Source organism: Vicugna pacos, unplaced genomic scaffold (genome assembly GCF_048564905.1).
Source record: "Vicugna pacos unplaced genomic scaffold, VicPac4 scaffold_20, whole genome shotgun sequence".
NCBI classification, from domain to species: domain Eukaryota; kingdom Metazoa; phylum Chordata; class Mammalia; order Artiodactyla; family Camelidae; genus Vicugna; species Vicugna pacos.
In genome coordinates, this window is record NW_027328741.1 from 37,081,274 (window position 1) to 37,103,052 (window position 21,779).

At 46.6% G+C, this 21,779-nt stretch overlaps 2 long non-coding RNA genes across 2 annotated transcripts; both read left to right on the forward strand.

The window, feature by feature from the left end:
* Positions 1 to 6,764: 6,764 nt before the first annotated feature.
* Positions 6,765 to 10,147, forward strand: LOC140693908 (uncharacterized). Its single transcript, XR_012069612.1, has 3 exons — positions 6,765 to 7,024; positions 7,543 to 7,731; positions 10,086 to 10,147. It is a non-coding gene; the product is annotated as an uncharacterized lncRNA (long non-coding RNA).
* A 1,335-nt stretch (positions 10,148 to 11,482) lies between these two features.
* Positions 11,483 to 15,256, forward strand: LOC140693911 (uncharacterized). Its single transcript, XR_012069616.1, has 2 exons — positions 11,483 to 11,582; positions 15,152 to 15,256. It is a non-coding gene; the product is annotated as an uncharacterized lncRNA (long non-coding RNA).
* Positions 15,257 to 21,779: the final 6,523 nt, after the last annotated feature.

Genomic DNA, 21,779 nt, shown 5'->3' on the forward strand with positions numbered 1-21,779 from the left:
GGTCTGCCCGGCGAGCTGACCGAGGTTGGTATTTTACTGATGTTAGAAGTAGTCTGGTTTCCCGATGTACTGTTTCACTGAGCAAGCAACAGAAGCCACTTCTCGCTGATAAAAGCAGAAAAGGGACATAATGAAAAGATACTGGGAGGGTGTGTGGAGTGGCCAGGACCGGAGCCAACCCAGGAGCTGTAGGAGGTGTTATGGAGCCCCAGGCACCAGGCTGGGAGGGGTGCTACCGGGCCCCCTGCCACCCCAGAAGGGACCCCCTCCACCCGACCCTCCACCTCACTCACTGCAGGTTCATGTCCCGGCAGGGCCAGGTCACACTGAAGCCACCAGCACACACCTCAGTGGGGGATCTGGCCCCGTCTGAGCTGCGGGCGTGCCTGGTGTGGGGAGAGGCCCAGTTAGAGGAAGGCGGTTCCTCTACTGTTCCGAGTTAAGGTGCAAGTCAGTGCCCATCACTCAGGAGAGCCAGGCTGGACGGACCTCATTGTGGTGACTAGGCTGTCTGAGTTCACTTATCACTTTCTATGTTTGAAGGCCCTGGAGGGAGAAAAAGTGAAGGTTCTAGTACTTATTTTGTGTTTCCCATGTACCAGGTGTGGTAAGCAAGCCACTTCAGACAAAGCCCAGAGCAACCACGTAAATAGGCCACAGAGCAAGTCGTGCAGTCAGGCCTCTGTGGTCCCGAAACCCGTGTCCCCATCGGCTCCATAGTTACCAGTGGAAACTAGGCGGATTTATGGGACTGTGTGCTCCTGTGGGGGCTGGGATATGTGTGTTTAAGTCCACATCTTCAGAAACTCGGCTAGAACCACAGACACTGATTGCACAGAGGCAGAGGAAGGGAGGATTCCAGCCTCTGGTCCAGCTCGTGTGGAGCTCAGAAGTTCTTCCTCCTGTCCTGAAAACAACACCAGAACTGAGGGAGCTGCAAACCCACTGCTCTTCTTAGATCCCAGAAAACTGAGGGGGAAAGCTGCTCCCAACCCAGAGAGGTTGCAAAGGGAACAGCGGGCAGGCTTGGAGAGTCACAGCTCCCAAGGCAGAACCAACTTTTGTAAGAACCCCGGGGGCAGGCAGATTTAACAGGTCCCTGAGGCCAGCAGGAGGCTCAGTGTGGGGATATCAGAGTGTGACAACTCCAGGGGGCCAGTCAGAGGGGCCCCATGCTCTTTTTCATGTATTTTATATCCAGGACCGTGTCCTGTTCTCAGAATGAAGGTCAGAGGATAACTCCTCATGCTTCCTGCCTGGAAAGGAGAAAATAACTGTATTGAAATACACCCAGAACACTCTATTTCATTGGGGGAAGCTGTTTTTTGTTTGTTTGTTTGTTTGTTTAATGAGAAATAATTTTACCAGAGCCTAACCAACCTGGGAGAAGGGAAATCCCTTCTGTGTCACCCAAATTGGGGTGGGGGTAAAGAGACACACTTGTGGAGGTCACAGCTCAGGGCACAGGCTCAATGAGAACTTATCACAGGACTGCAGATGCCCTGCTCTGTCCCGCTCCCCCAACATCTTACCTCCATGTCAGTAGGGCCCGTGTGTAATAACAGGAATAAAACTAAAAGAAGTAAATGTCTCAGGAGTGTCTAGGGAAAACCCAAAGACAGCGGGGAGATGAAAACAAGGACACACAGGCTGTTTTAGCCTCTCACACAATTAGCTGTAGCAAACTACACACAGCCCAGCCCCAGTAGATAAACAGACAACCTCACAGAAGAAATTATTTATTTTGGTTCTCTTACCCAGTGCATTCCATGGTGCATCCTCGCCTAGAATTGAGTGGAAGCAAGTCCATCTCAGAAGGGACATAACTGAAGAGGGATGGCTTCCCAGACTCTGAGGGACAGAGACAGCACCAGCCTGGGTTAGAGAAAGGTGAGGGGTGGGGTAGGGTGTGGGCTGCCTTCTTCCCCGAATAAGGAACCTTCCTGAGGCCAGCACAGTAGGAGGGAGGGCCATGGGGTGGAAGCAGCCAGACTTCATCCTGAGAACTGATGGGATGCCTCAAAGGGACAATTCAGGTGCCCAAACTGGGCCCTGAGTGTGGGAGCCTGTCGGTCTGACTCAGAGCCCAGGACTGAGGTGGGCGCACAGCAGGCCGGTCTTACTTGGCCGGATCCATTTCACTTCTCCGAAGCCCTGTGTAAAACATGAAGCGTGGACGGCCTGATGAGCACAGCTCTGACCTCAAGACCGGTTTCAACTCCTCTCTTTCCAGAGAACAGCATCTCTGAACTCGTCCTGGGTGACCTCACAGAAATCACCTTAGTGGCCCACGCTAGTGACCGGGAACATGTACCTTCCTGCAGGCAACCCCTGACGTCCACTGATGCATCATATACTGTCAAAGAGTGAGTCCCTGTGCATTGGTCTAACAGCAGAGACTCTGCCAAAGGCCCAAGAAGTGGTGTGTGGGACATGCAGGGGTGCAGGAGTGTAAGCAGTGCAAAAGTGTAACTGGTGACTGGGGTGCAGGGGCTGTGGAGGGCGCAGGCATTTCAGGGGATGTGGGGGTGGAGGGATGCAGAATTGCAGAGTGTAGCAGGGGTTCAGAGGTGCAGGGAGTGTAGGGATGCAGGGAGGTGCTCAGGGACGTGGCCAGGATTAGAAGGCAAGTGCACATCCTTGCAGTCAGCCTGACCCAGGCAGGCTATTGCAATGCTTTGGGGCGGCGGCAGCGGCGGTGGGGGTGGCCGTTGGGAGGCTGCCCGGGCAAACCGGTCGATTTATTCTCTTCCCTGCAGCCTGGCCTGGGGTGGGGATTGGCCGCCGAAGATTCGCCAGATGTTGCACTCCAGGTAAGCTTGCTCCTGGTAGGTGGGGCGGTTAGGTCAGCGGGCGGCGGCAGCGGCAGAGGGGCGGAGCGGGGCTACCCCTGGCGAACGGGTGGAATAGCTGCCTTGTCCTGGCTGCTGGGCCTGGGAGCGGCCTCTGCTTCCCCAGGTCGCCGGACACGCCTGTCCCACTCAGCTTGCTGAGTGCGGAGTGGGGGCGGGGCCGTTAAGTTGCGGGGCCCACGGCGGTAGGGGGGCTGCCGCGGGGGAGCCGGTCAATTCGCTCCGCTCTCCCCGGCGGCGGAGCCAGGGGCGGCTTCTACTGCCCTAGAGGCGGGACGCGGGTCTCCAGATGAGCTTGCTCCTGGGAGGCGGCGGCGGAGGCGGCAGGGGCAGGGCATGTGTTCCAGGGAGCTGCTCCATTACTTCTCTCCCCTCGGCCTGGCTTGGGGGCGACCTCTGCCGCCGGAGATTTGCCTGAGGTCCGACTCCAGGTGAGCTTGCTCCTGGGAGATGGGTGCGGTGCGGTCAGGGATCTGGTAAGTTGGTGGCTGCGGGGATAGGGAGGCTGCCCCGGGGTAGCTTGTGGATTAGCTCCATGTCTGCACCACGTGGCCTGCAGGCGGCTTCTGCTGCCCCAGGTCCCGGGACACCCCTGTCCCAATTTGCCTGCTGGGGGCGGGAGGCAGGGTAGTCAGGGTGCAAGGGTGGCGGGGGTCGGAGGCCTGCAGCGGTGGAGCGGGCCCATTTACTCCCATCTTCCCCGCGGCTCGTCCTGGGGGCGGTCTCTGTTGCCCTGGGTTACGGGACACGTGTATCCTAGTCAGCTTGACCCCGGGAGGCGGGCGTGATACGTTTGGGGTGGTGGAAGCAGCGGCGCGTTTTCCCATGAAGCCGGTCCATTTGCTCCCATTTCTCCTCATGGTTTGCCCTGGGGGCGGTCCCTGTTGCTCCAAGTTCGCCGGACGTCCATCTCCAGGTCAGCCTGCTCCCTAGAGGAGGCCACTGTGAGGTCAGGGGGCAGGAGCGGTGGCTGATGCGGGGGGATGGGGATGTATTGGGGAGTTGGTAGATTGGCTCCCGTCTCCGCGATGGCCTGGTGAGGGAGTGGCCTCTCCTGACCCAGATCAGCAGACACACCTGTCCCATTCAGCCTGCTGGGGAGGGGCTCCCTGGGCGGTGCCTTTAAGGTGCGAGGGTGGTGACGTCGAGGGTAGAGGGCCTGCAGGGCGGAGCTTGTCAATTTGCCCTTCTCTTCCCAGTGGCCAATCCTGGGGGCGTCCTCTGCTGCCCAAGAAGCCCGATGCCCATCTCCAGGTCAGCTTTCTCCTGGAAGGCGGGCGCGATGAAGTTGAGGGGAAGGGGCAGCCAGCCGTCGCAGCTGCCTAATGGGGCCACTTCTCCTTTCCCCTGACCTGGCCTGGGGACGGCCTCTCCTGCCCAAGATTCGCCTGACACACCACACCAGGTCAGGTTGCTCCTGGGAGGTGGGTGCGGTGAGATCAGGGGGTGGAGAGGAGAGGGTTACTGCCTATTGCGAGCTGGAGGATAACCTCCCATCTCTCTGGAGGCCTGATGTGGGGGCGGGGTGATGGTGAGAGTATGGGGCCTGCCTCTTGGGAGCTAGTGGTTTAGCTCCCATCTCCCCAGCAGCTTGGCCTGGGGTCAGCCTCTGTTGCCCCAGGTTGCAAAGCACAGTTTCTCTGACAGCTTAGCCACCGGAGGTGGGCAGGATGTGCTGAGGGGACTGAGGCAGTCACCAATGCAGCAACGGAGGGGGCTGTCCCTGGCAAGCTGGTCAATTTGTTCCCATCTCTACCTTTGCTTCCCTAGTTTCGCAGGACGTCCTTCTCCAGTTTATCCGTCTCCTGGGAGGTGGGCTCAGTGCATGCAGCCCAAGGTCTGGGCTCTCCCCTTGGGAGGGGAAGAACTCTCTTGTTCTCCTTTGTCTTTATTCTTCAGTGAAGGGGTTACTTGGCCCAATTCTTAATCCTGAGAAAGTGTAGCCTGTGTTATGGAAGAGCTGCTGGACAGTGTGCTTTCTAGGTGGGTTTTCACATCAGCTGATGCCCCAGGCAGACAGGAAAGCTATTACTCAGAGCTTCTTAGTGTGGAGTTGGGGGATGGCCCTGCTGTCCTCACCATACTTTTTAAAAATATGTTACTTCCCTCTTTTTCCTAGGTGACATTTTAGGTTATTGGGTCACAGATTGCTGGCACACCCATCCCTGTTCTCAAACATCTTTTAAACTTGGGTGAAGTGATAAGTAGGGGAAGAAGATGATTTACTGAAAGGTAAGAATACGTAAATTTGCATTAAAGCTACCTTCTGTCAATCTTTCTCAAATGATTTTTGTCGGATTCAAAATCAACGACCTAGTGAATGTTGTACTCTTGTGTAAATCATTGATCTTTACATCACATTTGTTGAGTGGTCAACGAGATTTGTTTAGTAGATTATTCCTGAAAGGAAAAGCTCAGGCTTTTGATAATTCCTTGTCTGATGTTACCCAGGCAGTCACAGTAGAAGACACAGCTGATATAAAAGTCCCTCACCTGCCTGAACTGCAAAGCTTCTGGGATTACCGATTCCTGAAATGCAGGTGACTCTTGATGATAATCTGGGGGATGGTTTATATGATCAGATTCTTCCAGTCCTGTAAATGGGTTCCGTGGCCCCAGCCCCGGGAGAACTGGTCATAAGGGCCATATCGTGAGGGGTGGGATGGGAAGGCAAGGTGTAAGAGCTGGAATCACTGAGATTCAACACTCGCTAAACACAGACTCCAGAGCCTAGTTGTTCTGTTCTGGATTTGAGAGTTTGTTCAGACATGATTCTTGCCTTTAAGGAGTCACTGCCTGGGTGGAAGTAACCTTTACATAAATCTGAGGAGGATGGAAATTAAGTAGATGGGCTGTTATGGTTCTCAGTGTGCCTAGGCTCGCTCTTCCAGGCACTCATTGGACTAACGAGAGTCATGTTATTCACTCATTCACTGATTTATTACCCTTGAACTGATCATTTGTCCCACAGTAAGTGAAACAAGGGATCAGGAACCTGAATTTTGTCCCCTCTCCTATCACTGATTGTATCTGTCAGTCGGGCGCCCTGCGTATGCATTGTGAAATGGTGGTATTTCTTGCCCAATGGGGCTGCACTGTCAGTTCTGAGAATCAGGGGAGACACGTGGGTAGGACAGCACCCTGACACACATGGCCCCCCCACCCCGTGAGACAGCATTGTCGATGCTCAGGTGACCCGATGTAGACCGCGCTGCTAAACCTGAGCATGGTTAGTGATCTTGGTGGCTATGAAAATACAGACTACCGGTCCCTACCTCTGGAGGCTCTGAGGGTGTGTACCCCAGAATTCTGCATTTTTAAAAGGACTTTAATTCTGGTGAAGATTATCTGAGTGTCCCACTGAGAAACACTGGTGTTCGAGGCACCAATATTGAGGATTCTCAGGGAGCGATGTCTTTTCAGGATGGTCCTAGGGCCCTCACTTGAGACTTTTGCCTTGGGTTTAATTGTATGTGTTCAGAAGTGATGTCTCTCACTTCCAGTGCTTGTAAGCGTGCTCTGTGCAGGGATTTACTCTCAGTAGATGGCAAAAACTATGATTCTTCAGGTCACCGAGCTAGAGTGTGAGCGATCTTTTATTTTGGTATTCTTTATAGCAATGCAGAGTCTCCCGAGAAGAGATTCAGACTTAACAGCTTTGTGTCAGGCTTTGGAAGACCGCTGGTGCCCAAGGTGTTCTCTGGCAGGGCAATGACGAATCTAGGTCCCTCTTTCCCTGCTACATCAATGAAGTGGACCACTTGGACAAGGCCAAAGCTGGTATCTCAACCATTGCCCTTGACAGTGATATTCGGCTCCAGGAAGCCTTCAGATGCAGCAGGTGGCCAGAGGAGGAGCTGAACAGGCTCATGAAATGTGACATCCCCAACTTCATCAATACAGACCAGAACTCTTCCGTTGGGGAAGATGATCTCCTGATTTTGGAACCACCGATTGTTCTAGAAAATAAGCCATTTGCTCAGACCTCACACAAAGACTTGAATTGAGAAACGTGCTTTGTCAAGTGTCTTTCTGAAGATGTGAAGTCTGTCTTTGTATGGCAGGAATTGCCCTTTCACAAAATTGTATGTGTTTGTGTCTGAGAGAGGGAAATGGAGACAGACAGAAAGACAGAGACAGAAGAGAGCCCCCTCAGAAGAGAGCTAGTTAAGGTGAGTTTTTGTGCCTTTAAAAAAAAATTTGGGGTTTTGGGGGGAACAAAGTATTTACACTGTTTCATTCTCCTACTTGGAAACCTGGCCCCATCCTCAGTGTCAGTGGCCTTGAATGGGGTTGGCACGGTGCGTTTCATCTGGCGCTGTCACTACCACGCTCTGCCTTTAGCATGTTGCTTTGCCTGTCAGGGCTGCCACCCTTTTAACCTTAAGGCTAGGAGTCTGGGGTAGATGATCCATCTCAGCTCTGCTGTTTTGAAAATTCCTGATGGCAGCATAAACCAGGCCCTACCTCCTGTCTCTTGCTGGGGCACCCCTCAGGTCTGTGCCTTCTACTCAACCCTTTACTGAGCCCAGTTCTATCAGAAGCCCAAGTGCCTACCGGGATGGAAGGAGACTTGTCTCTCGTGGTCACGGTGGCCGACATTTCCATTGGTTGTGCTGAAACAGCTCTTCTGAGATCCCCTGGCCACCCTTGCTCAAACCTGAGGACAACACTGTCGTTTCTTTCCTAGGAGGAGGATCAATGCATGGTGCACTTTATGACAATCCTGTCCCCAGGAATGCACGGAAGTTTTTCAGCTGAGTGAGGGGAGGTGCCTCTGTGTCCCTGTGTCCCTGTATATCTGTCTGCTCACACTACCCTGCCACCGGCTACTGAGCAAGAAAAGTGCTATTCACCATGCTGTGTGTTTTGCAGATGTGTAGGTGATGGTCGTCTGGCTCGTGTGTGTGGGCTTGGAGCTGGGATGTTGAAGGGCTTATAAATACCTCATCAACATGTATTCAAGGTGGCCTGGTGCCACACGGACTTGATTCATGAAGGCAGCAAGCCTGAACACTGGTTTTGAAACAACTTGGTTTTGATCAGTCACACTGCATGCATGACTCGCTGCTAATCTCTGGGTGGTTTTTTCATTTTAGATTTATTCACCCAGTGTCTTGCTTAAGCTGAAAAATACTTTTATTTCACCAGAATATTCTCTGATTCTTTGTTTTCACACATCCAGTTTTTTAATTCCTTTAAAAATTGTTCTGTGTTTATAATGCCTCCTGATTTCTATCATTTCTAGTTTCCCTGTGGCCTGAGCCATGCACCAGATTTTATGTAGGAACTGTTCCACCAAAAGGAATCCCCTTGCTATAATATCTTTTGAGGAAAATATTATTCTTTAAGACCCTATCACTAATTCGTAGAACAAAGCATGGAACATTTCTTGTAGTTAATACATGTTCATGCAAAAAGAAACTTGATATTTTCATTGAAGAATGTTGATTTTAATAACTTTTACTAATGTGAATATTATTATTCATAATTTAAGTAACCAAATAAAACCACAGTTATTTATTATTAAGATTAAAAACTATTTACATGGTCTCTCAATTAGAAGACTGAAGTGTATTTAAAAATGGAAAAATACCCATGATGACACCATCTTTTTTATTAACTAAATATCAAGAGCTGTGCAGGGTTATGATTTGACCACCTGCAAGCTGTCAAGTTAGCATGAGGTAGTTTGTGGATGCTGCCAGAAGACAGGAGACTCCCCCAGGATCAGAGACTAAGGACTTCCTGCCAGCACAGCAGACAGCCAGTGGTTCATGTTCATGTTGGTTCCTGAGTTCCTTTCCTATTGCTGTTGTAACAAAGGACCACAGACTCAGTGGTTTAAAGCAATACACATTCATCTTCTCACTGTTCTAGGGTGCAGAAGTGCAAAGTCAATGTCAGTGGACTAAAACCAACGTGTGGCCAAGGCTACGTTCCACACCGAGGCTCTTGGGAGGGATTCATCTTCCTACCTTTCCCAGCTTGCATAGGTGCTCATACTCCTTGGCCCAGGGCCCTGTGTCACTGTGACTTCTGCTGCCACTTCACATCTCTGTCTCTGACCAATCTGCCTCTCTCCTCTAAGGACCTCTGTGATGACGTTTGCTTTCCCACAGTGATCTGCCATCCCAAGGTCCTTGACAGTCACACCTGCAGAGTCCCTTTTGCCATGCACAGTGACATATTCCCAGGTTCTAGGGATCAGACCGTGGACATATTGGGGGCCATTATTCTGCAAAGTTCTTCCCTTTGGCTCCACTGGTTCTTGTCCATCCCACATGCAAAATGCATCCACCTCATCCCAACACCCTCCAGAGTCTCATTTACTACACCATCAACTCAAAGTCCAACATGTAGTCTATGTATTATCAGCTCAAAAGCCTAAATATTTTCATCCTCATCGCCTAAGTCAGGCATGAGTGAGACCCTGGGTGTGATCTTCTCTGCTCAAAATCCTGCAATGGCTTCTCATTTCACACAGTGAAGAAGCGAGAGTCCTTATGGTGACCTTACAGGTTTCCTCCCCCTCCCCAAGCTGAGCTCATCTCCGGTTTTCTCCCTGGCTCACTCTGCTCCAGCAACACTGGCCTCCCTGCTGGCCCTTGGGGACATCAGACTTGCACCCACAGGCCTGTTGCCCTGGCCGGTCTCTGTCAAACTCATATGCTGAAGTCCTAACCGCCAGGACTACAGAACATGACCCCATTTGGTAATAGGGTTGTTGCAGAGGTCATTGGTTAAGAAGAGGTCATTAGGGTGGGCCTTAATCCAGTATGACTTGTGTCCTGATAAAAAGGGGCAATGTGGACACAGAGATACGTGTACATGGGAGATGACGTGATGAAATGTGGAGAGAAGACTGTCGTCTCCAAGCCAAGGAGAGAGGCCTGGACCAGCCTCTCCCTCCCAGCCCTCAGGAGGAACCAGCCCTGCTGACACCCTGCCTGCAGACTCCCCACCCCCAGGGCTGTGAGACAGTGAGCCTCTGTAGTTCCCGTCACCCAGTGTGCGGTGCTGTGTTAGAGGAAGCTCAGCAACTAGCACCCCCTTCTCAAGGTCCTCAGTGAGGCCTGCTCTGGCCATCTCATTTTAAACTGGAAACTGCCTTCCCCTTGTCTCTGCCCCAGAAACCCCCTCTCCCTGATCATATTATTTCTATCACCTTCTAGAATACCATATATTTCACATGACTGTCACGACTGTAGTTTATGTTCTGCTCTTCCTCAGTCCTACAGGGACAAGGATCCTTATTTGTTCACTGACGGACCTCAGGTGTCTTGACCAGTACCCGTGGCACAGCAGTCAATACAAATTGGCCGGATGGAAGGAGGGATCGTTCCTTACATTCACAGGTGAGTGAACGAAGATTCCGGGGGATTGAGTGTTTTGCTCAGGCACAGAGCTGGTAAGTGTCAGGCCAAGGTGGGTTTCAGGTACCTATGAACCTGTGGGAGTCTTGAGTGATTCCCTTTCCATTGATTAGTATTTCTCAGGTGTCTCTTTTTCTGGCTCTAACTTTTGACTTCTTTCTGGTATTCTTCTAAGCTTTCAACCAGTTGTAAGTTTTAATTCTGCTTTGTCTCAGGTAAACAAATGAAATCTGTAAATCTTTTAACTCATTATTTCATCTAAATACATTGTGATTAGTGATGATGTTGTATTTCTGGCATCTTGTTTTGTGATTTCTATTTGCTTTGCGCTGCTTTTCTTCTGCCGGTTATATCCCTTGCAGTCATGGTTAAGAGCATGGCGTGTAGAGGCAGCCTATCTGAGCTTGGTTCCCTCCCTTGCTAACCATGTAACCAGGATATGTAATCCCTTTGAGACTCACTTTCTTCATATACAAAAAGTGGTACTATCCACCTCAAAGACTGTAAGCATTAAGTGATAAAATGGATGGAGAACTTAGAATAGTGACCGGCGTATTTTGCATTCTTCATTTTGACTTCTTTATTTTTATTCTCTTTTTAAACAATTACTTTAGAGATTACTGTTGAATTTTAATGAACACCCTAGATATTGAAGATTAAAATGTTACTTAACCCATACATTGAATTTTATATACCAAATGATATCTGTAGTTTGTTTCCATAAGTTCTGTTTAGCTCTATAAAAAAATTGATCTGCTTTCTTTTACATGATGTCCTGATTGTTCATTATGTTACATAAGATTCATTTTATCTTTTAATGATTCAGTCATACTTATTTTATGCTCTCTCTTAGATTGTTTCATAATTTTAGGCTCTGGAATATTAATCATCCTGTGTTTTACGGTGAGCTCTTTCTTCCCTGTGGCATTTATTTTCTTCTGTTTATAGTTGTGTGTCTGTGTGTGTGTAGAGTTGTGGGAGTTTCTCTATAGTGAGTACAATTTTTTTCCTATGATTGTCCCTACATCCTGGTTTATAAAGTTTCCCTAGAGAACAATTTTGTGTTGCTTATCCTAAGGCTCCAGGTGATATGTTCAACCTTGAATTATATTTTTCAGTTTGGGAATTCCGGAATCTTAAGTGGAGTATCAATATGGATTCCACATTCATATAAAGCAGGGGCGTGGAGATTAGATATTTTTAAGGAAGATTTTGTTTTTCCCTAGAGAACAGGCTGTTTCACCCCTTTCCTGCGTGCACAGGTGGAGAACTTTGAGTCTTCCTTTCAGTGAAGAGTCAAGTCGTCCAATACGTCTTATGCAGAGGTTTCTATAAAGGAAGACTTCTACATCTGGTATGGGCCCTTTTTCTTAATGGACATTGTATCCCTATTTATGTGCAGATGAAAACCCCTTCCCTCCAGGGTGCTGTGGCATCAGCTCACAAGATTACCATTTTTGCGTTAAGTGTCCTCTTTTTATTGTCACCTGGGAACTTCTCTCTCCATAGTTATCTCTGTGTTACTTTTGTTGTTGTATTTTATACGGCATTACTGAAAGTTTTACTTAAAAGGGATCCTAATTAGCTCTGTTTACCTGTTTCCAGAGCTGAAAGCTTCAGTTCTAGAGTATCTGTTTGATTTTTCTTAAAAATACATTCCAATATATTTCTCTGGTGAAAGTCTTGACCCTGTTATCTGTTCTCCCATCATTTCCTTATTTTCTTGATTATATTAAAAGTGTTTTATAGCCTTTATTGGTAACTCTGATGCTTACATCACCTGGGGGTTTGCATCCTTTGTCTAATATTTCTTATTCTCATTTTATCCATCATATAGTCTTGACATGTTGCATGTCTAGAAATTCTTTATTACATGGCAGACACTGCAAATGAAAAATCCATATCTTATCTTCTGTAAGAGGTTTTCTACCTTCCCGTTAGGCAGACAGGGTGAGAGACTGATCATCTCACTCCAATAAGGCCCTGAGTTGCGTCGACAAAAGTGCCTTTTTTCTTAAGACAGCTTTGAGGTATACTTGGCAAAATAATTTTCACAGATTTAAAGTGTACAACTTAATGCGTTTTGACATAAGTATATCCCCAAGGAACCATGACCACATTCAAGACAGTGAACATACCCATCACCCACAAAACTCTTCTCCTGCATTTTGTTGTCCCTCCCTCCCTCCCCGTCTATTCCCCTGGAAACCATTGATCTGCTTTCTATCACAACATACTGGTTTGCATTCTCAAGATCGTTGTATGAATGGATTCATGCAGTATCTACTCTATGTTGTCTAACTTCTTTCATTCAGTGTAATTATTTTGAGAGTCATATGTGTTGCTGTATTAATAGCTTATTTTTCTCATAGCAGAGTATTGCTTAATGCTGAGTTTTTCCTGAAGAGTTTATTGCGAACAGTGTTTGGTTAGACCATCCTTTGTTTCTCCATTTACTTCTTGATGGATGCGTGGGTTATTTCCAACTTGAGCTATTATAAATAATATTGCAGTGAATATTTGGTTACAAGTCTTTTTATGGACATACACTTTTATTTTCTAAAGCATCAGATGAGAAATATCTGGGTTAAATGGTAGATAGGTGTTTACCTTTTTTAAGGAAACTGTTAAACAGTTTTCCAAAATGGTTGTGCTATTGTAAATTCCTCGTGGTATGTATCAGTTCTGGTTGCTCTACTTCCTTGCCAGCACTTTGTAAGGTCGATCTTTCTAATCGTATACATTCTAGTATATATGTGAACTAGTATCTCACTGTGATTTTTAAAAGCATTTCTATAATGACTAATGGCATCTTTAATCAGCATCTTTTCATATGCTTATTATCCATCTGGATATCTTTATTGAAGTGTGTTTTCTGGCCTCATTCATTCATTCAGGTGTTTGCATTATTATTGTGTTTTGAAATGTTTTTATTCTGGATCAGACACAAACAGAGACCTTTACCAGACATATGATCTGCAAATAGCTTCTGTCTATAGCTTGTCTTTTCATTTGCTTAGCAGTGTTTAGAAGAGCTTTGAAGAGTCTTCATTTCTGTAAAGTTCACTCTATCAGTTACTTTTTAAAATAGATGATACTTTTGGTGTCATAGCAAAGAAATATTTGCCAAACCCAAGGCCAAAAAGCTTAAGCCTATGCTTTTTCTACTAGCTGTTTTATAGTTTTAGATTTCTTATTAAAATCTATGATCCACTTTGAGTTAATTTTTGTATATTTTGTGAGGTGTGGATCAAAGTTCATTTTTTTTTTTGCATATCACTGTCTAACAATTCCCTCACTAATTGTTGAAAAGATCCTTTTCTCCACTGCATCCTTTTTGAGAATCAATTGTCTATATAAGTGTTTGTTTAGTTCTGAACTTTCTATTCTGTTCCATTATTCTATTTTCCTGTTTTACACCAACAGCATACATTCTGATTACTGTAGCTTTATAAAATAAAGTCTGAAAATTAGATAGTGTAAGTTTTCCAACTTTGTTTTTCTTGTTCAAAGTTGTTTTGGATATTTGGGATCCTTTGCATTTTTATATGAATTTTACAATCAGTTTCTAAATTCCTTACATCCTGTTCTACCAAAATTCCACCCATGTCTTTGGCCATCTCCAAAGCCGCATTTTCAGAAGTCTCTCTAGATCCCAGGTGAAAGGAATTTGTCTTTCTTCTGGCTCCATTCACATTTCATATTATTTGATTACATTTATTCATATTTGGCTGTATGTACTTGTCTGATCTTTCCAGCCATATGGTAAATCTCTCAAAATTAGGAATCTTGACTTGGTTCCCTATATCTGCTGAGAAAACTAGTTCTATGCTTTGCAGCAGTGAGCCCTGCAGTAAGAGGTGTCTGCAGCACACATCTAGCTAATTGCTTGCATATTGTCAAGAAATCCTGCAGATTTAGAATTGTTTATTGATTGTTGTCTCCAAGACGTCTCAGTCTTTTTTATTTCTATTGTTACTGCTGCAGTTTCAAAGAGCAATGGCTAATTATTTTCCAAATATCAAAACATACTGTAATTGAGTTGTGATGTAAATTATGTGCTGCTGTGTCTTAAAAACCTCCTTAGTGTTCACAGGCTCCTTCACTCATGGAAATTTTGGGAGAATGACATATCCTTAGAGATAGCACTGCTGACTTTGGCGACCTGAGAAGCAGTATCTGAACTCACTCCTGCTGTTTTTCTAGTGTCCCATCTAGCCCTCCTCCAGCCCTCCATGGGGGGACATGCAGTTCTGCCCTTGAAAAGCCTGTTGCTTCTCAAGAAGACTTCCCTATGAAACATAATCATGTCCTTCTTTTGGGGACATTCAGTCCAGAGATTTGGCGGCAGGGGAAAATGTTTAGTCTGCTTTTGGTAGAGCCTAAACTCTTCCATAATTATTAGAAGCAAATCCAATGAGGAAACTGTGTTGGCATCTAACAAATCAGCATAAATGTCTGATGAGGCAGATCAGCTTCCCCATCCCACTCAGGCGTCATGTTGATGTGACACTCAACTTGGCTAAAATTTTCTCCTCTGTGCAACGTAAGTTTCAAGACATTATGAATGGCTTTTTGTTTTTCTCCCTTGGTCTTTCCACATTCACTGTGTCTGGTGAGATTATATGAATCCTGCTTATTTTCAGCCCAGCAATTACCCTTTTTAAAGGATCACGTGTTTAAAAGGCTAGTGGACAATTTGTTAGAAGATAGAATTCCTTAGATTTTGGTCCTGGAGTTGAATCTTGGTTAGGGGTGAATGAAAATTCCCATTAAAATTTTAAATTCAGTGTTACAAAGTTTTAAAAATAGTTAAATATTAGTCAATTTCATTAAACACTTTAGCAGTTATTTACTTTTAAGCCGGTTTCTGGGGCAATTTTTTAAATGATTCCCTCTCTTTATTGATTCCCTCTTTATCAGAATCCTTGAGAGGCCCTTGTCATCACTGTCAGTATCATCATCATCATCATCATGGAACTGATTCCTCTGGACGATTCTAGGAAAATAAAGAGATCGGTGGAGTTATGTGTAGGTCAGTGTGTGCATATACAATAAGAACAGTTATCAGACATTAGATGCAAGAAATCCACTTTATTTAGAGAAGAATATGGTCATGAAATCCTGATGTGGTGAATGAAGGTAGCAGTGGGAACAGAATAGTCAGTGAAAAGGAGGAGGAAGTGAGCGAAGCGGGGAGCATAGATCCTTGGTTAGCCGATCATCAAATTGGTGAGAATGAGGGGAGTGTGTTGGCAGAATCATGTCCCTCCCCCGCCACAGGTTAGCCAACTGTGACATGTTTCTGTACATGGTAAAAGGGATGACAGATTATATTAGGAGAAAAATCTTAGAGGATTTCTGTCTTCTAAATTGTCTATTAGCCTTTTAAACCCGTGATACATTATTAAAGATTAGTGGAGGGCCACAAATAAAAAGGATTCATATAATCTCACCACACATACTGAATGTAGAAAGACTAAGAAAGAAAAACAAAAAGTCATTCATAAGTGCCTTGAACCTTAAATTGCTCATGAGAGGAAATGTCACACAAGGTGAATGTCACAGCCACATACATAATGCCTGAGTGGGAGGGGAGAAGGGGATCCTGAGATGAGACAATAGGGTGAGTAGCCTGGATTGTCCAGGTGGGCCCAATGTAATCACAAGGGTCCTTAAAATGGAGGACATAGCCCAGCTGAGTTTAAACTCAGAGGGAGGTGTAGCCATGGAGCAGTGTTCAGAAAGGCTGCTGGCCATGAAAATGGAGGAAGTCGTGGGGCACAAGCTAAGGAAGTTGGGTAACCTCTGAAAGCTAGAAAAAAAACCAAAAACAAGGAAACATTCTCTTCTAGATCCTCTAGAAGGAAGGAACCCTGCTGTTAAGTTGAATTTAGCTCAATGAGAACTGTGTTGGATCTCTGACCTCCACAGCCATAAGGTGATAAATCTGTGCTGGTTTAAGTTGTTAAGCTTATGGAAATTTGTTACAGTGGTAATAGAAAAATAACATAGTGGGCGGTAGTGTAAGGGATTAAAGGTCTAGGCTGGGGTGTGGAGAGGATTCTGACATTTATACTGAAAAACAACCAGGTGCAGTGGGAAGGTGTCTTAAGGAAGACCTACCTGGCAGGGCTGTTAAGACGACTGTTTGGAGTGAGGAGAGCATTGGATTAGAGGAATCAATTAAATCTCTACCAGAAAAATAAGGAGTAAAATAACAGGGCTTCAGTGTTAGTGGATGCAGGAATGGAAATGTGCAGAGGGATATAAACATTACTTTGATATTAGCTCCAGGTTTGATGACTGCATGTTGGGGAGAGTTAGCCGATGTGTGGGCTGAATGTTTGCATCCCCTCAAAATCCATATGTCAAAACCCCATCTCCCAGGGTGATGGTATGGGAGGCGGGGCCTTTGGGAGGTGATTACTAGGATAAAGTGAAGTCATGAGAGTAGAGCCCTCATGAATGGGATTAGTGCCGTTATAAAGGGTCCCAGATTGCTTGCTTCTCTCTGCTCTCTGGCCCATGAAGATAGAGGGAAGACAGCCATCTTCGAGCCATGAAGGCTATTCTCTCCCAGATACATTGACCTCAGTCTCCAAAACTTAAGGAACATGCTGGTTGTTTAAGCCACCCGACCCACGGTAATTTGTTACAGCATCCCAGACTGACGAAGACAGGGGAGAATGCCTCTGAGTTTGGCACTGATTGCCTGGAGAATGCTGAAACCCAGGGAAGTGGGCAGCACAGACGTTTACCCATTTAATCCTGGCAACGCGGTACGAGATAGAGTCTACATATTTCTCGCTATTTAAAAGGGAAGGAAAAAGAGGCACAAATAACAACAACAACAACAACAACAATAATTTTTCCAAGATTCACACAGAACCCCCTGGAGGCAGAGTGAGAATTTATACTCAGGCAGGCTGACCACAGAGCCCCTGCTCATAACTACTAAGTCAGATCACCTTGCTTATGTGGATCAATTTTTTTCAAGTGTGATATGAGGGTACTGTGTCCAGTAACTTATAATTTCAAAATACCTCACTGTAAGGGAATCATTAGTCGCAGGCTTTGCAAACCACAGAAAGCTAGACATACAAAAATAACTCGTTAGGGCAAGATAACCAATAATGTTTTTAAATATTATACTTGCTGAACTTTTGCAATAAAATGTGTATTTATAATTCTGTCTGGCTACAGAATAACTTCATAATCCTGAATGTGGCTGGTGGCTCCCATGGTGGGCAGCACGGGCCTAGAGAATTTAAGTGACTTGTGCAGCCTCGCCCAGGAAGCTTGTGGTGGGATCAGAGCTATAGGCTGGGACTTTTCCTTCCTATCCAACAAGTCCCTTATGGAGGCTTAGAAGCTTCTCCTTTGGTGCTCAGCTGTCTATCCGTACATATGACATCTTGTCAGGTGTCCCAGCCTGCTCCTGAACATCAGCCAGAACCCACTTCTGCTCTTTTCTGGCCAGGTAATACATTCTAGCAACTTCCATTGACTTCTTGGCATCAGTTCTTACCTGGAAGGGTAGTGGCTAGAGATGTAAATGTGTCCACATGGCAGGGTTTTCATACACATAGCAGGAGTTGTCAAGAGAAGAAAACGTCAGGAAGACGAGTGGAAGCAGGTCATTTAAAATACCAAATGGGTACTTTCAATGTATGTTTGTCTTTCCAAGTCCATACTTGTTCTGCTTGTGCATTACAGGCCAGTAAATCGGGAGAGCAGGTTTTGCGGCAAGAAACAGCAACTTTAATTTGGAAAGCCAGATGAGAAGATGGAAGTCAAATGTCCTGGAAAACCATCTCCCAAAGTCAGAATTCAGGATCTTTTTATATTAAAAAGGGGAAGCAGGAATGCTTGGTTGTTGCAAACTTCTTTTATGAATTCTTTGTTGTTAGAATCTTCTGTTCTTGCAGCTCTTCACCTGGGTCAGATCCGTGTAAACCTCCAACAAACAAATGTTATTTCTATTTTGTAACTTGTTATCTTTATACGAATGGAAAAGTGTTAATTTCCTTTAAAGTCAGAGCCTTGAGGATAGGGTCTCCTGTATATTTCAGGCTTTAGGCAACATTGTTTTACAAAAGGTGCAGAACGAACAAGACTAAACCTAGGAAAAAGGGCACAGGTTTAAAGTCAAACGAACAGATCTAATATGGAGTAAGATTTGTTCTTTCCTATTTCAGTAGTGCCATGGAGAAGGCACTTTGGGCAGCTTTTTGTAGGGTCCTGGAGGCTTTCTCTCTCAGCCTCTGGGCTCCTCTATGGTAAACCCTTCACAGCTGTCTGGCCTGCTGGAAAACCACTCCGACTGTTTTGCCCGGAAGATGTGTTCGGGTTATAACTCATATCTACTCCTTGGAAAACAACTCAAGAAAAACTCAGTTGGTTTTCCACCAGCCCTTGGCAAGGTTGAGGGATAGCATGTTATTATTTTATAAAATAAATTAAAAATAAAAATAAAAATAATAATAATAAAAGAAGTCTTAAAAAAGCACTGGGCACATAGGAGAGAGTCAATAAATGTTTCCTGGCTTAAATTAACAGTGATGGCTCAGTGAATCCATGGCTGTTGTATTTGCTGTGCTAGTTACTCCTTTGCTCCATTTCAATTTTTTTAACTGAAAAAGAAATACATGCATATGGTTAAAAAAATTCAAACAGAGCACAAAAATACACAAGTGAAAGAAGTTTTCGCTCATCCTCTGTTCTTTCAGCCCTCCCTGGAGATGCCACTGTTTACTATTCTTTTTGTGCTTTTCCAGATATGCTTTGCATATTCCCACCTATGTATGCAAATTCCTTTAAACGTTTACTTATTTTTAACTTATAGGGGTTTAAATCCTCAAGTGCCTTCTGCCCGGGTAATAGAAAAGAACAAATCTGACTCCATACTAGAACTTTTCCTTTGACTTTAACCCTGTACTCTGTCTCCTAGGCTTCATCTTGCTTGTGAAACAATGTTGCCTAGAGCCTGAAATATACAGGAGAGCCTATTCTGAAGGCTCTGACCTTTAAAGATATTTAACACTTTTTCATTCATAAAAAGATAACAAGTTGCAGAATAGAAAATAACGTTTGTTTTGCTGGAGGTTTACAGAGATTTGACTCAGGCGGATAGCTGCAAGAACAAAGGATTTTAAAAAAAAGAATTCCTACACCAAGAATTTGCTGCAACCAAGCACGTAGGAAAGAAGCCTGAATTCTGACTTGGGGAGATGGTTTTCCAGGACATTACTTTGCCATCAAGGTCTACAGAAACTTGGTATTCCATGCCCCAACACCTGGTCTCCCAACTTACTGGCTTGTCCTGCACTGAGGAGAATGAATTTGGACTCAGTAACACTCCTATCTACCCAGCAAGCTGGGCACTGGAAATGAGGACAGCTCTCCCACACCCAGGGACCTACTGTGAGCCCTTGATGGTTCCCCTAGGGTGGGGTGTGGTTTAATCAGGCGGGATGGGGACTATGCACCTACACTCAGGCAGTATGCTCCCTCTGGGGCTCTGATTTTATACCTCCCGCTCCCCGCCAGCTCAAAACCTGGGATAGTGGAGCTAAGGCAGAGATCTTGCCTGCCTGTTTCCCAGCGTGTAAAAGGGGAATATGTACTCTTCCCAGGGTAGTTCTGAGCGACAACACCCTCGGGTGCTTGGTTCCCAGAGCAACAGGAAACACTTCTCCACGTGGGGGCAACGGACGTGATCCCATAGGGGTTCTGCAGAGGCCTCGAATGAAGGGCTGGACCAGGGAGATAAAATTTGAGCTGCGGGCCTTGAAGTGTTAGAGAAGGGTGCAGAGGCAGGACTGCTGCCTGTTTCGGGGTGCCGCCGGAGGTAAAGCTTATTCTCTCCATCTCTGCTACTCCCCTCCCCTCTCCAGATCCCTCCGTTCTCTCTGCACCTCCTGTCCATCTACCTCCCTCCACTTTTCCCCTCCTCCCTTCCTCCTCCCATTTTCTCCCTCCCTCACTTCCCCAGCTTCTCTCGCAGAAACCAGAGGGTCGCTGGCACGACTGCGCATGCGTAGTCGGTGCCAGCTGGACCGCGGGTTGGAAGCTCCAGCTCAGAGCCGGATCGGCCCCAAAGGCTTCTCAGTCCTGTCGCCCGTTAGGCCTTTGGCTTCTGCCCGGGGCCGGGACCTCCGGCAGTGGAAGTGCAAGGTAGGGGCTCCCGGGAAATGTTCAGGCTGCTGGGGGAGGGTGGTCCGCGTGTCAGAGCCCGCGAGGGCGCGAATCAACGTGTGTTCAGCTGAATTGCTCGGGCCAGGCCCCTCTGCCCCAGCGCCTCCGTCACACCTGTCCAGGGCCAGGTGTGCACCTGCCGCCTCTCGCCCCAGCCGGGCTCCCCTCAGTCCGCGGCTGGCGTCCCCTTCCCCTCTCCCGCCTGCGAGAACTCTCCTCCCGGGCTTCCTCTCCTCGGCCGCCGACCCGTCCCCACACCTGTGCGGGCTGTGTCCCGCGCGGGCGGGGTCTGCGGACCCGGACGGGGGTGGGCGGCTGGGGCTGGCCTCCGAGCGGGGCTGCCGCACGCGTCCCCCACCCAGATCTCCCTGCCCCACGACCCCGGGGCTGCCCTCCTCTCCCTTTCCCGCTCCCTGCGGACCAGGTCAGTGGCGTGGGCGCTGCTCCCTGGGCTGAGAGCCTCAGGTTGTAAATACCAGCCTCTCCTGGTGGAGTTGGCAAAAGGGAGCGTCAGTGCTAAGGGAGCTTCCGTCTCCTCCCTCAGTGTTTCTGCCCCAGGTAATTTCCTTGAACAATTTCAGGTGTTATGATGGCGGTGCTTGATGATGTCACGTGTTTTTATAGTGCGAGGGATTATAGTGGTGAAAGCAGGGCTTGGTTCAGCTAAAAATGAGCTGAAGGCATGAGGCTGTGACATCCTCCAGGCTTCCCTCTCCCAGGGTGAAACGTGTGACCGTAGATTTTAGAAAGATAGTTACAGTCCCTAACTAGCCCAGCCCAGCTAGTGTGTGTTAACAGGAACAGCACCACCAGAGGCGTTGGAGACCCAGGGACATTGCAGTCCTAAAGAGCTCCTGGCACAGTTTGGTTTGTTTTGGCTTTTTGTTTTTCTTAAATTGTGTGGCACACTAGTTGTATAGAGGGGAAAATAATTGTCAAGAAATTTTTTTTTCATATAACAGCTTTATTGTGATTTTGTTCACACACCATGAAGTCCATCCATTTAAATGGTACAATTCAGCAGCTTTTAGCATATTCACAGTGCTGCAACCATTATTATTCCAGAACGTTTTTTATCACTTCAGAAAGAACAGTGGAAATCAATGACCTATCCACCCTTCCCCAGTGGTGATTCTAAAGAAGTTTCTTGGCTGTTCCTGACCATAAATTAACTCGTTACATTCCATGAAAAATCTGGTAGGAATTCTAATAAGAATTACATTGAATCTGTCTATAAAAACAGGAATAATTAATGTCTTTATGGCATAAACTTCTTCTACCGATGAATATATCTGAGACCCTAAATTTTCATCTGTCCAGAGCCTGGCCCATGGGAAGTCCTCACAAATTG